The sequence below is a fragment of the Stigmatopora argus genome, chromosome 5 (assembly GCF_051989625.1).
Source record: "Stigmatopora argus isolate UIUO_Sarg chromosome 5, RoL_Sarg_1.0, whole genome shotgun sequence".
In the NCBI taxonomy this organism is placed as follows: Eukaryota; Metazoa; Chordata; class Actinopteri; order Syngnathiformes; family Syngnathidae; genus Stigmatopora; species Stigmatopora argus.
This window is the reverse complement of record NC_135391.1, coordinates 2,967,997-2,980,542: the sequence shown is the minus strand read 5'-3', so window position 1 is coordinate 2,980,542 and position 12,546 is coordinate 2,967,997. Positions and strand designations below refer to the sequence as shown.

Genomic DNA, 12,546 nt, shown 5'->3' with positions numbered 1-12,546 from the left:
ACACATTTTCAAATATAATTTGTATCATGTTTACATGATACATCAGTTTTTGTAGAGGGGAAATCATCAGATTGCTCAAAATTCATGTATCAAATATGATACATTTGGTAATAGAAGATGACAAATGAACAGGCTAACATTCTCACCTACTTTTAATTTTGTATTCCCATACATCACATGATAAACACAACAAGTACTTGCACTGTTCTTTTTATTCATAGATTATTTTTGGGTCAATTTCAATATTTATGGGTCAGTGTGAGTCTTAAAGGTTGATTTTTGACAACTCTGACAATATTCTATCATTTAAAGAGTCTGTAAATATCACGCCTATAGTATAGATAAATAAAACTGCAAAAGAGCTAATAAATAGTCCAAAAAGCAAGAATCGTTCTTCAGGAGCATAAACAGTTCAAAACGGCAGGCTATATATTTTTTACACTGTTTAACATTATTCAATGTTCATGGTCAGGGCAATGATAACTATATATTTCCAAACAAAATCCATCTATTTCCGAATGAAGTAAACAATGATTTCGCTTCCCGTGAATGTTGTGAAGGTTGCTATGAATTACCAGATGACGTCGCCGTTACACGCAACGCCACGTGACTCCATAAACCTTGAAGCGAAAAAGCTTGCAAGGTGGAGTATTATGTAAATGCAAGGCAAGGAAAGTGTATTTCAGGAAGGAAAAGGAAAAAAAACACTTTATTTATGTGTCCTACATCTCAAGTTCGATTTCAATCATCCCATTCTCCGCCTCCCACCCCCCTTTCTTGGTAGAAAAGGGACCGGCAGCTTAGCTCCAGGGCAGTCTGGTCCTCCTGTGACTGACACCCACCACCAATGCCCCCCACCAGGATGCTTCCCTTCCAACCTGGGGGGGGGGTTACTGTGTAGAATTAGCTTTAAAAGTAGGACACAGATAATTGTGTGGACAAGAAAGTGTATCGCTGCTCTGTCATGTTCAAGTTCCTGCCACTCAGCCTCATAAAGCTAATCCGGGGGAACTATCTTACGCTGCAGGGGCCACAACAGCTCTGCTTTTTTTCTGGACTTCTACGTAACGTCTGCACTGGGACGTACAGAACATGCTAATGCACTCCTCGGCCCTTGGCAGCTCCGTGTAATTAATATGTATGAAAAGGTAGGAAAAGAGAGAAGGAGTCCAGGGCCGCTTTGATTCATTGTTCCTCCGCCTCGGCTTTATCGTATTAATAACGAGGGGGATTAAGAAGGTCAGATCTGTCCCGGTAAACATGTCACGGAGGTACCGTTGACAGTCAAAAGACAGTAAGCGTACGGACGCTGCTGGTATAGATATAAATTACTCATGTGTAGCTATGACAAAAGTGCTGGGATTCCATTAATTACAGCCGGACAGGCGCTCATTTGTTACAATGGTGAAAAATCATGTTTTCGGCGCCGTGGCCTATTTTAAAAGCGACTGGGTGGGAATTGAGTAGGGATTTCTACGGCCGGAAAGACTTTCGGGGATTCTTCGCTCCGGCTCGATTTCATTTCCACTTTGTCTCCGACGTGCTCATCGTGTACAGATCTGCGGTTTTATTAGCCGTGAAAAGGATCCGTATATTTTTATGCTAGAAGCTATTAAATGTAATGAAAGGGGAACAACCCTCTTTGCATGAAAATCTCGCCGATTTTAAGCCGCGCTGCAGAATATAGCCGATACAAGGCCAAGGGGTCCGTTTTTATCTGCGGATTCTCGCATTAACCTTCCATTAAAAATTATCTATGTTATCATCCCCCCTCGATTTAGGCTAATAAATTGCGGCTTTATGAGCCATCTTGGAGGAGAATTATCATGATGTTTTAGTTTAAGGAACATATGTTCCAATTTACTGACATGCGCTGAATTTGATGTGGCATCAGCCATCCATCCACATCATCATCATCGTCGTTATCCTTCTGTGGCATGAAATTCCCCCTCGATAATTTGCCTTTGAATTTTTTTGGTGATGAAGCAGCACATGGAGACAGAAATTAACAGCTTGCTGCTGAGCAAGGAACATGTTCATCGTCATTGTTGTTGAAATAAAGAAAGTCTGCTCATTGGGAAGATATAACATAATGTGTGCTGTAAAAAGGGAACGATTGTCATGTATTATTTAGAAAATATGCACTATTTCTTGTCCATTTTTATGGATTCATTTATTTGTAGTCAAAATAAAATCCTGTGATATGTATGAGTAAAAGAAATTGTATGGTTTTACAAATAGTGATTTGAATATATACGTTTTATGTGTTTAAATTATCTTCTCTTAAAAGTGAAATCCCATTTTAGGTAATAATGGATGGTATTTACTTTAGCACATGACTGAAAAATCTTTTTTTTTTGTTATTTAGTAGCTGTGCTTAAGGCACAGAAGAATGGGATTTATGATATACTGTATCTAAATATAAAACGTCATACTATATATTGTATATACCGTATTTTCACGACTATAAGGCGCACTGGATTATAAGGCGCACCCTCAATGAATGACACATTTTAATTTTTTGGCCATATATAAAGCACACTGGATTATAAGGCGCCCTGTCTATTTTGGAGAAAATTTAAGACTTAAGTTTGCCTTAAGTGTAGGCGGGGACAACCCTGAATTGGTTGACAACCAACCACAGGGCATGAAGATTCTTACAAGAATTAAAAGTTACTTAAAAATAAATACATAGAAAACTTTAGCACCACGTTAACTAAAACTATGACATAGAAATCTGGCGTCAATTTTGAAAAGACGGTATTGGACACGATTAAACATAAGAAATACATATCCTGGCATATCACTCAAAAGACAATCTTTCTTGGGACAGCTCCCCCCACACTGACAAACAAAAAAAGACTGACTGGTAAAAGAAAATTCACCCTTCACAGCTCTGGCCTCCAAATCATACACCTGTTTGGTTTCAGCATGCCAGCTTTCCTCACCCGCTGTCTGCTCAGCCATGTGAACACAACGCAGGTTGGCCACAGCGTTGCCCTTAGGCCCCGCAATGTGTTCATAGCCAGACTGGCAAGCTGATTTAGGTGGGTGGGTTGGCATGCGTGGGGGGGGGTGTGAAGAGGAAAGAAAGCAGGGGGAAATTAAATAAATTATAATCTGCCCTTTTCTGGGTGAGTAAGTAAAGAGCAAAGCCCAGTTTACAAGTGGCACACACAGCCTTTTTCTATTATTTTACATGACTATGTGTTTACAAATATATCTATACTATTGGGTATAGTAGCGCGATTTTAACATGTTTCTAAAGAGAGGATCAAACTATGTGTTGTATTGTTGACGTTTTACAAGAGCCTGGGATTGAAATAAGTGTGAAATAAGTGTTAAATAATTCATTGCAAAGGCCGCCTTAAAATATCATACAGGTACAATGAAAGTATTAATAGGGTTTTGATGATTAGGAACGGAAACACAAGGTCATGTGACCTTTCTCATTGAGGACAACTACAAATTGCAACTACGGTTCAGTTGGACCAACTGCACATTGGTATGGGTGGGTTTTCATCACTGCAGAAACGGGCAGGCCATGGCCAGAAAAGGAAAATAAATTAATATCTGTTGCCTCTCTATGGGGTTTTGGTTATGGATAACCGATTGGTGATTTTAGCAAGGAGAATGAACTCATTTGACTCTTTGGAGTCATTTAACTCCATGGTCAACATGGCGAGACCCCCAAAAAGTGTTCATTGGCTGCCATTCCTACTGAACTTCAAGTTTGTTAATCTTGGATATAGATATCTTTGAATCCTTGGCAAAGGAACAAAGCGAATGAGTTTCTTTCAGCACAATTTTATCACTTTTGCATCAATGTTCTGTTTCTAGAAGTCAATAATTGTCAGAGAATTTCATCCAAATTGAGCGTCAGGAAACAAGTGTTCCTACCCTGGTGGATGGAGCTCCAAACAAACACCAACAAAAACATCCAGACTTACTAATATAATTATTATACAACAAAGATCCGCCATGAAGAGGACAAGGAATACCATGGCTGTCGATTAAAATGCGATTTCTGCTGCTGTGCCCCCCCCTGGAGTCTAAGTGCCAAACGGCCTCACCCAAGAACCCTTGGGCGACTTCTTGCACCTGCACTACGGCACCACCTGCGCCACCACTGCCTCCCTTCATTAAGCCTGGCATTTATACTAGTATCTGGCCACCCCCCACTCCGAGAAGTCCTGGTACGGTCTTTACGGAGCCCGGTAAGGCAGCGCTTTATTAGAATTAATGTGGCACTTCAGAGGAGAGTGTCAACGTGGTGTGTACCGGGGTGCCAGGAGAAAGAGTCCCCAGTTCTCCTCTGTCAGATTGAGTCAAGTCGCCAGCTTCAGCCCTGAGCTACGATGAGGTTGGACAGCCCATGACACAAGTGTTTTCCACAGCCAGGGGAAAAGTAAGTATTCTTTATTCAATCTATTTTCATGTTTACCCGATTGTGGCCATTTATTGTTCTTGGAAGTTAATTAAAGTGTATAGTGGTTCACCTCGCTGTGAAGCATTTACATAGGCTGTGGGTGGAGGTTGGAAAAAGACTGTGATCATTGTAAAATAATAATAATAATTTGGGTTAACTCATGAAAAGTTTCATCCAGTCAACCAGGAGTCGGGCTTGGAAGAAGCCAGATGAAGTGGCTTGGGCATCTGATTGGCCACTGGAGGCCTCACTGGTGAGGTGTTACGGGCACATCACACTCCAAGGATGCCAACCCGGGAAAGAAGTCAGGTGAGGTGGTTTGGTCATCTGATTGGGCACTGGACACCTTGCGGGTGAGGTGGTATGGGCACATCCCACTCCAAGGAAGCCAAACCGGGAAAGAAGCCAGATGAGGTGGCTTGGGCATCTCACTGGGCACTGGACACCTTGCTGGTGAGGTGTTATGGGCAAATCCCACTCCAAGGAGGCCAACCGGGGAAAGAAGCCAGATGAGGTGGCTTGGGCATCTGATTGGTTTACTGGATGCCTCCCTGGTGAAGTGTTTCGGGCAGATCCCACTCCAAGGAGGCCAACCGGGGAAAGAAGCCAGATGAGGTGGCTTGGGCATCTGATTGGTTTACTGGATGCCTACCTGGTGAGGTGTTACGGGCACATCCCACTCCAAGGAGGCCAATTCGGGATACACTGGGGGAGACTATGTCTCCCGGCTGGAATGGGAACGCTTTGAAGAGCTGAATGAAGTGGCTCGGGAAAGGGAAGTCTGGGCTTTCCTGCTAAATATGACACCCAACCTCGGATAAGTGGGAGAAAATGAAATGAGATGGTTGACCTGATTATCATTAGTAGTTTTGACCATTTATCATAGTTGATAGTGTATAGTACGTTTAATTTTGAATGTTTTTTTTTTGCTAGTGATGAAAAAAATATAATTTAAATGGTGAATCATTTGACTAGATGTAAACAAAATTTAGGGTCTGCAGCCCTTTAAGGAGTTCTCAAATCATCCGAGGTTGTTCTAAAAGAATTCCTCTGCATTTCATCAAAAAGTCCTCCAAATAATGCAATGCATCATATTAATGCAACCTGCCTCTCTCTTTTTTTACCTGTTGGTTTTCTATTAAGTCAGATAGAAGTCAGGACTTCCAGGACTGATGACTTCAGGATAAGACTATAAATCCCTTTAATATGACTGACCCTTTTGTCTACTCAGCACCTGTAATAATGGGTAAATCCTCTGGGTGAAAGGCCGCTGTGGTTTTGGTTTGAGTTTATTATCCGGGTAAATAAATAAAAGCTCCATTTATTATCCAGTTCATTGTTTGGTGTTCTTAATAAAATGGGACTTGGATCTGACGTGAACGGGGCTTCTTTTTGGACTCCATTTTGAATATTACACACCACAACATTTAGAAATCAAACTATTTCTGATGTATCTATCTAGTCCAGGGTTGTCAAGCTTTGGTTTGGGGGCCACATTCATGTCAACTAGATCTCATGTGGGCCGGACCAGTTCATTTTTAGTCAAAAAAACGTATTATTGTTAATAATAGAAAAAATAATACAAAGTAATAAAAGCTTAGCGGGCCGGGTCGTACCCCCTAGTGCACATGTGTCAAAGTGGCGGCCCGGGGGGAAAATCTGGCCCGCCGAATCATTTTGTGTGGCCCGGGAAAGTAAATCATGAGTGCCGACATTCTGTTTTAGGATCAAATTAAAATGAAGAGTATAGATATATATTCCATTTCCTGATTTTTTCCCCCTTTTAAATCAATAATTGTGTTTTTAGTTCCAAAATCATTTTGTAAAATCTAAAAAAATATATTAAAAAAAGCTAAAATAAACATTATTTAGATCTATAAAAAACTGAATATTCAGGGCTTTTAATCCAGTTCTTTTAATCCATTTATTTAAAAAAAAAATCTAAATATTATATCTAAAATGGTCCGGCCCACATAAAATCGAGTTGACGTTAACACGGCCCGCGAACCAACCCGAATCTGACATCCCTGCCCTAGTGGACCAGTTCTAGCCCGCGGGTCGCACAGTGGACACCACAGATCGAGCCGCTAACATCTAGAATTTACGAGAGACTCCGGCCGCAATGTTCTTGTTGGTGGTCTGGTTGGTTATTTTTCCAGGATAGATTCATTAGCGGGGGTGGCAACGCTGATGCTACTTGTAGTCGGACAGCAGGGGAGGACATTAAATGCTAGTTTGCATCTCTGGTGGACTCCAATTAAACACAAATAAGCCAATACAAGTTCTGGTCTTCAGACATGTTTTATGTACTCTGGTGCAGCGTAGGGGAATTCTCCGGAATGTACTGTACATCTCTCTGCAGTTTGGCCATCTCCACTGCACGCCTCAGTTCATTAGTGTTATAAATGGAAAACATTTTAGAGCCAGATGCACTTCTTAAGTCTTATTAGCTTCAGATGATGTTGTTTAAGGGGCATATGAGGGCCCCAATTAAAACAGCGCAAAACTACAAGAAAACTTGTAGACATATTTTTCCCAGATGACACCAGCAACTTTTCCAAGCCATAGTCAAGTTATTGTCTCGATTAAAAAAAAGGGAAACATTATTGTGACACAATACGTTGTTCAAAATCTGATGGTTTAAAAATATATATATATATTGCCCTATCAGAATTACGGCAAAGAGTGTGTTGACAACACGTGAATTATTTAATTAGCTGTTTGTCTAAATGTTAACAAAATGTAGCCAAAAAAGTAACAAGTAAAAATGCTATGTTAAAGTCATATTACTGAAGTAGAAAGTAGCCATTTAAAAAACAAAATAGGAATTTCAACTGCAAATTTGTGTGTTGTTATATGATTTTGGATTGATTTGATTGATATAATGCACGTGTCAAAGTGGTGGCCCGGGGGCAAAATCTGGCCCGCCGCATCATTTTGTGTGGCCCGGGAAAGTAAATCATGAGTGCCGACTTTCTGTTTTAGGATCAAATTAAAATGAAGAGTATAGATGCATATAAAATTTCCTGATTTTGCCCCTTTTAAATCAATAATAGTCATTTTTTAATCATTTTATTCTGTGTTTTTAGTAAAAAAATCAGTTGGAAAATCTAAAAATATTTTTAAAAAAGCTAAAATAAACATTGATTTAGAACTATAAAAAACTGAATATTCAGGGCTTTTCATCCAGTTCTTTTAATCCATCGGCATCCCTCACAAAAATGAAGAAAAATTCAATGTGTAGAATAAGGAAAGAAAATAATGCATGGTAGTAGTAAGAGTAGTTTCTTTTCCCAAATCTAAGTAAAACAAAAAACTATGGCACAGTAAAACTACTTAAAGTGCAAACGTTTCAAACCTGCTGATGGAGTAAATGTAAATGCCATGTTACTTACCCGTGACTTGTGGTGATGGACAATGTCAATGTCATTGTAGCTATGTTTCTGCAGTTTACCTCAATTTGAAGCTGGCGGTTCAGGGTAGAATGCTTGATTGACAGCTGCTGCTAAAGCGCCTGAGCAAAAAACAACGACAACAAGAAGTTTGTCCCTTGTGCTTTATCACTTTGAACGACCCTGGAGAGCTCAAACCGCTTGGACTCTAATTGCGCGTAACAGAATAGCTTCACAGCAAAGTGGACACCAGAACACACGTAAAGATGGACAAATACCGATTCCAGAAAGTGGGTCAACGCAATCCATCAAAATTCGCTCAAATGGCTCCACCATTGCTTGGATAGAACAGCCAAGTGGAATTAAAACTGCGTTTTAGTTCATTTCCCAAACGATAAGACGAAGAGTTGTGGCTGCAGGAAATCCGATGGATTGAATTCCGTAAAGTAGCACTTGAGGTGATGGGACTGGAACGTAATGGAGGTTATTTGGGGTGTTTAACTCTGGGACAAAAAGTGAGGAATAAGCCTGGACTTTCAATCAACCTTATTTACGTCAAGACAAAGAAAGAACATCTCGTTAACATAGTGCTTTAATTTCACTAGAGAGGGAAGAATACGTAAGAGGCACATAAGCACAATTGTGCGTGACAAATTCACACCAATTAACAGGTAACTGGGAAAAATCAATCCCAGTATTGACACCTTCTTCCTGCACACTGCTACTGTATATAGTGTATACTATATATCAGTGGCGGGCCGTCAGGGCCTTCAAGGCCTTCTCTGCTGGCCTAAGAAATATCTGAATCATATATTATATTTTGTCCATCAATACTTATTAAATAATTCCAAATTGTCTGTTAGCTTCCTTTCATTGCTTTTCCCCCTGGTTGCACTGCTTCCAGATGTGTGTTTTCATATTGAAGCATTTAACCAATCACATTTCAGCCATTATTTGTTGCCAGGGTCAGAAATCTGCCTCAAGGCCTTCACAATCAGTTCTGCAGGCTCTGCTGCATTAAACAAGCATCGATAAGACTGTTGCTTTAACCAATCAGATTTCGAGTTGGCAACAGCACAATGCCTTGTCGCAGGCGTAGGGATACGTCATCGCATTCACCAACTATGATTGGCTATTGATTAGCCAGAGCTACCAAACTGTATTTGGAGCGAGCTGCACAAGCAAATATATTGTTGTGTTGATTTAAAGCCATTTTCAAGACGGACTATGCTAGAAATACGACAGGACAGGCTCGACTTTCAGCATTAGCTTCGATGGCGATAGAAAAGAGGGAAGAAAGAAAGCAGGATGGATATTGTGTACAGTTAAAAAGGATTTTTGGTGAGTAAAATATGGCTATATTCCTGAATAACATTTCAACTGTGGGCCCGGTCCTGATATCTGAAAAGCTCCAGTGTTTGTATTTAAGCTCCAGTGTTTGTATCTAATCACTAAATGCTGCTAGGAAGTGGATTTTACCCCATTTTAGTGCAATTTCACGTTTCGCGTATGGACGTATATGGACGTATTGACCTTCATCGCTGTCTTTTTCACGGGGAAATGATACTCCGGGCCCGGTTCTGATGTCTAAAAAGCTCCAGTATTTGTATTTAATCAATAAATGCTGTTTTCGCTGGATTTTACCCCATTTTCGGGCAATGTTTGCCGGTACGCCATTGACGTTCATCGCTGTCTTTTCCCGGGAAAATCACCCCCCTGGCCCCGTTGTAATGTCTGAAAAGCTCCAGTATTTGTATTTAATCATTAAATGCTGCTAGGAAGTGAATTTCACACCATTTTTGTGCATTGATTTATTTATTATTTGTTATGTGTCGCAGCTGTAGCTGCAGTAGAGGTTTTATAGCCATAAAATAGTTTTTGAGGGTTGGATTGATTCATTGAAGGCGCTACGAGGAAAATGCACGGACCGCCACTGGAAAAACTGGCCCTGCATATGACCGAAGTTTGACGCCCCTGGACTCAATGATGGTAGGTTTCACTTAAATTGTTCATTTATTTTAATATTTATGAAAAGAACCATGAACAGGTTCCTCCCATTTCCGTGCTTCCACTAAATTGCTTCTTCCCTTGCAGCGATAAAGGCCGAACAAAGCTCCTCAGCATCCTCGAGCGCAGGTAGGCGCCCGAGGCCGAATGGCGCCGCACTTCCCATCCTTTTCCAGACCTGTCACTGTTCATTCCTGGACTGCCCTTCTCCTAGCGCCGCAACCTCAACAGGGGCATCGCTCATGATAGAAAACAATGAGCGTGATTTGTGAACTCCCCGCGTCTTGGTAATTTCATCAGTGTAATGGGATTATATTTCAAATCGCCACTCCTTTGTTCATTACGCGTTTAAACTCCTCTGACAGGCAAAAACTTAAATAAAATGTGCATGTCAACCCTGGTTGACTCTGGCTGCTCCCGCACTTGATTAGACAAACAGCACACCAGGATTGTGGAAGCGGGGAAATAATGTGCTCATTTATTCATTTTTTCAGACAAGTCACAATAGATTTTTAACGACCAGTGTCTGACCTCCCTTAGGTACTTCACGCTTGGGGGGTGGGGGGGTTAATAAAGCCTAACCATCGAGAACCAAGGCGAGGAATGCGTTGAAGACAGGCAGGCCGAACCAGGAGCTTCGCAATGCCCGAGAGGAGGCGGGGCCGAGGGTGTTGGTGTTTGGAGGAGGGAGACTGCAATTCCACAAGTCTCCGTGGAACAATTAAACTGGAAAGATGTGGTCTTTCTTTCCACAATGCACTAGAGCGTGCATAGGAGATCCTGTGGCCGCACAGGAAAAGATTTTTTAACAAAAGAGCCTCTTAAGGGCCACTTTGTATGGTAACGATAACAGGGGTGAAATGCCAAAACTTTTTCAGAGGCCGCGTTTACGTGGCGTTTCGGGGGCCTGAACTGGTAAAAAAAACTCCTTCCAGAATTGAAGTCTCGAATACCACCCTGATTAAAGGGGTACCACGACATACGAAGGTCGCTATGTACAAAATATTCAATTTACAGAAGGCCTTTGTCGCAGGATTGAAATAAATTAAAGTTACGGCACTAAAAAAAACATTTTTGGCTTTGAAATTGGTGTGATTGGATTGGATCGGATAACTTTATTGATCCCGTATTTGGGAAATTTCGTTGTCACAGTAGCAAGAGGGTGAGGATGCAGAAATAGGAAAGGCATTTTAGACATAAATAGATAGGTAATAAGTAAGTTAATAAATAAATACATGAATAAATATATAAATAAACGTGTCGCTGAAATATATATATACATAGATACACATATATAAGCACATACATACATACATACACATAGATGTACATGATAGAGTTGCTCTCCCATTGGCTATATCCCAACAATCCATAACATAATTTTAAGTTTCCTTTTTGTGTTTTCTTGCGTGTGTACGTATGTTTTCTCAGCTACCAAACGTTTGGCTTCCTCCCTCAGGCACCAGCAACTTCACTTCGCGACGTTCTCGCCTTTCCACCCCAATGGAAAATGTCTTCGGATGTCTTATTTTAATGGCTTAATAACTAAATTTCTTCTTTTTTTATCTTTCTCATATTTGTCATGGAAAACTGGTCGAGTTTTATCATTTTTATGGGTTTTCGGCATGGATTAAAAAATTCCAATGATTGATTTAAAAGGGGGAAAATCAGGAAATTTTATCTATACTCTTCATTTTAATTTGATCCTAAAACATAAAGTCAGCACTCATGATTTACTTTCCCGGGCCACCAAAAAATGATGCGGTGGGCCAGATTTGGCCCCTGGGCCGCCACTTTGACACATGCGGATTAGGGTATTTTCATGCGACTCTACTTACGAAAAATTCAAGTTACGAAACCACTTCTGCAACAAAATAATGTTTTAAGTAAGGTTACCGCTGACGTCAGTGCTCGTGCACTATTCAAAAACACATAGAAACCTTCTACGTGGCCTAACCACTATTGATGGAACACCCTTTTGTTTCTGCGCGCACAGACTTTTCCCCAAACAAAACTGTCGTGGAAACGCAGAATTAAAATAACAGCAAAACACGTTTTCACTTCAAATCATCGTCGCGCAAACGCGCCCTTTGCTGACTTTTAAGAAGACGAAGAAAAGTCGGCTGATGGATGTCGCCAACCCTCCTTACACGCGGTGACGCGCCAGTTGACGTATATTTTTCAATCCCCAACCATGCTGTGTTTTTTTTAAATGCGTGTTTGCAGGGCTATTACGTGCGCCGCCAGTTGGCATCTTGGGAAAACGTTACAAGTTTTCACAGAGTGAGACAGAGGGGGCGAGCGAGGCCCTCTCGCCAGATGCGCTGCCACTCCGAGCATCCGTCTTGTTTTTCCTCCTCGCCTCATTGCTCTATTTGTCTGAATCGGTGTCATTTTTGCTCACGCGGGTCACCCGCAATTCAAGCTCTTCTTTCTCCATTGTAATGTGATGCTTGTGAGATAGGAAGGAGACTGCTCAACAGAAAGCCTGTCACGCCTGACGCCTGGCTGGATAAAAAAAAATGGTAGACGCCGCGCGCTCTGTTCTTAATTCCATCTTGCGTTTAAATCCTTAACAGTTTTTTATGCCCTATTTCAAGGGTGTCAGACTCGGGTTGGTTCGCGGGCCGCTTGAACGTCAACTTGATTTCATGTGGGCCGGACCATTTTAGATATAATATTTAGATTTTTTTTAAATAAATGGATTAAAAGAACTGG

General features: G+C 41.1%; 1 long non-coding RNA gene across 1 annotated transcript in view; it reads right to left on the bottom strand.

The window, feature by feature from the left end:
* The window catches only part of LOC144074778 (uncharacterized), a 34,868-nt gene that overhangs the window by 21,748 nt on the left and 574 nt on the right, over nt 1-12,546 (bottom strand). Inside the window, exon 2 of the long non-coding RNA XR_013300381.1 lies at nt 7,825-7,943. This is a non-coding gene — a long non-coding RNA (uncharacterized LOC144074778). The remainder of the gene's footprint in view (nt 1-7,824; nt 7,944-12,546) is intronic.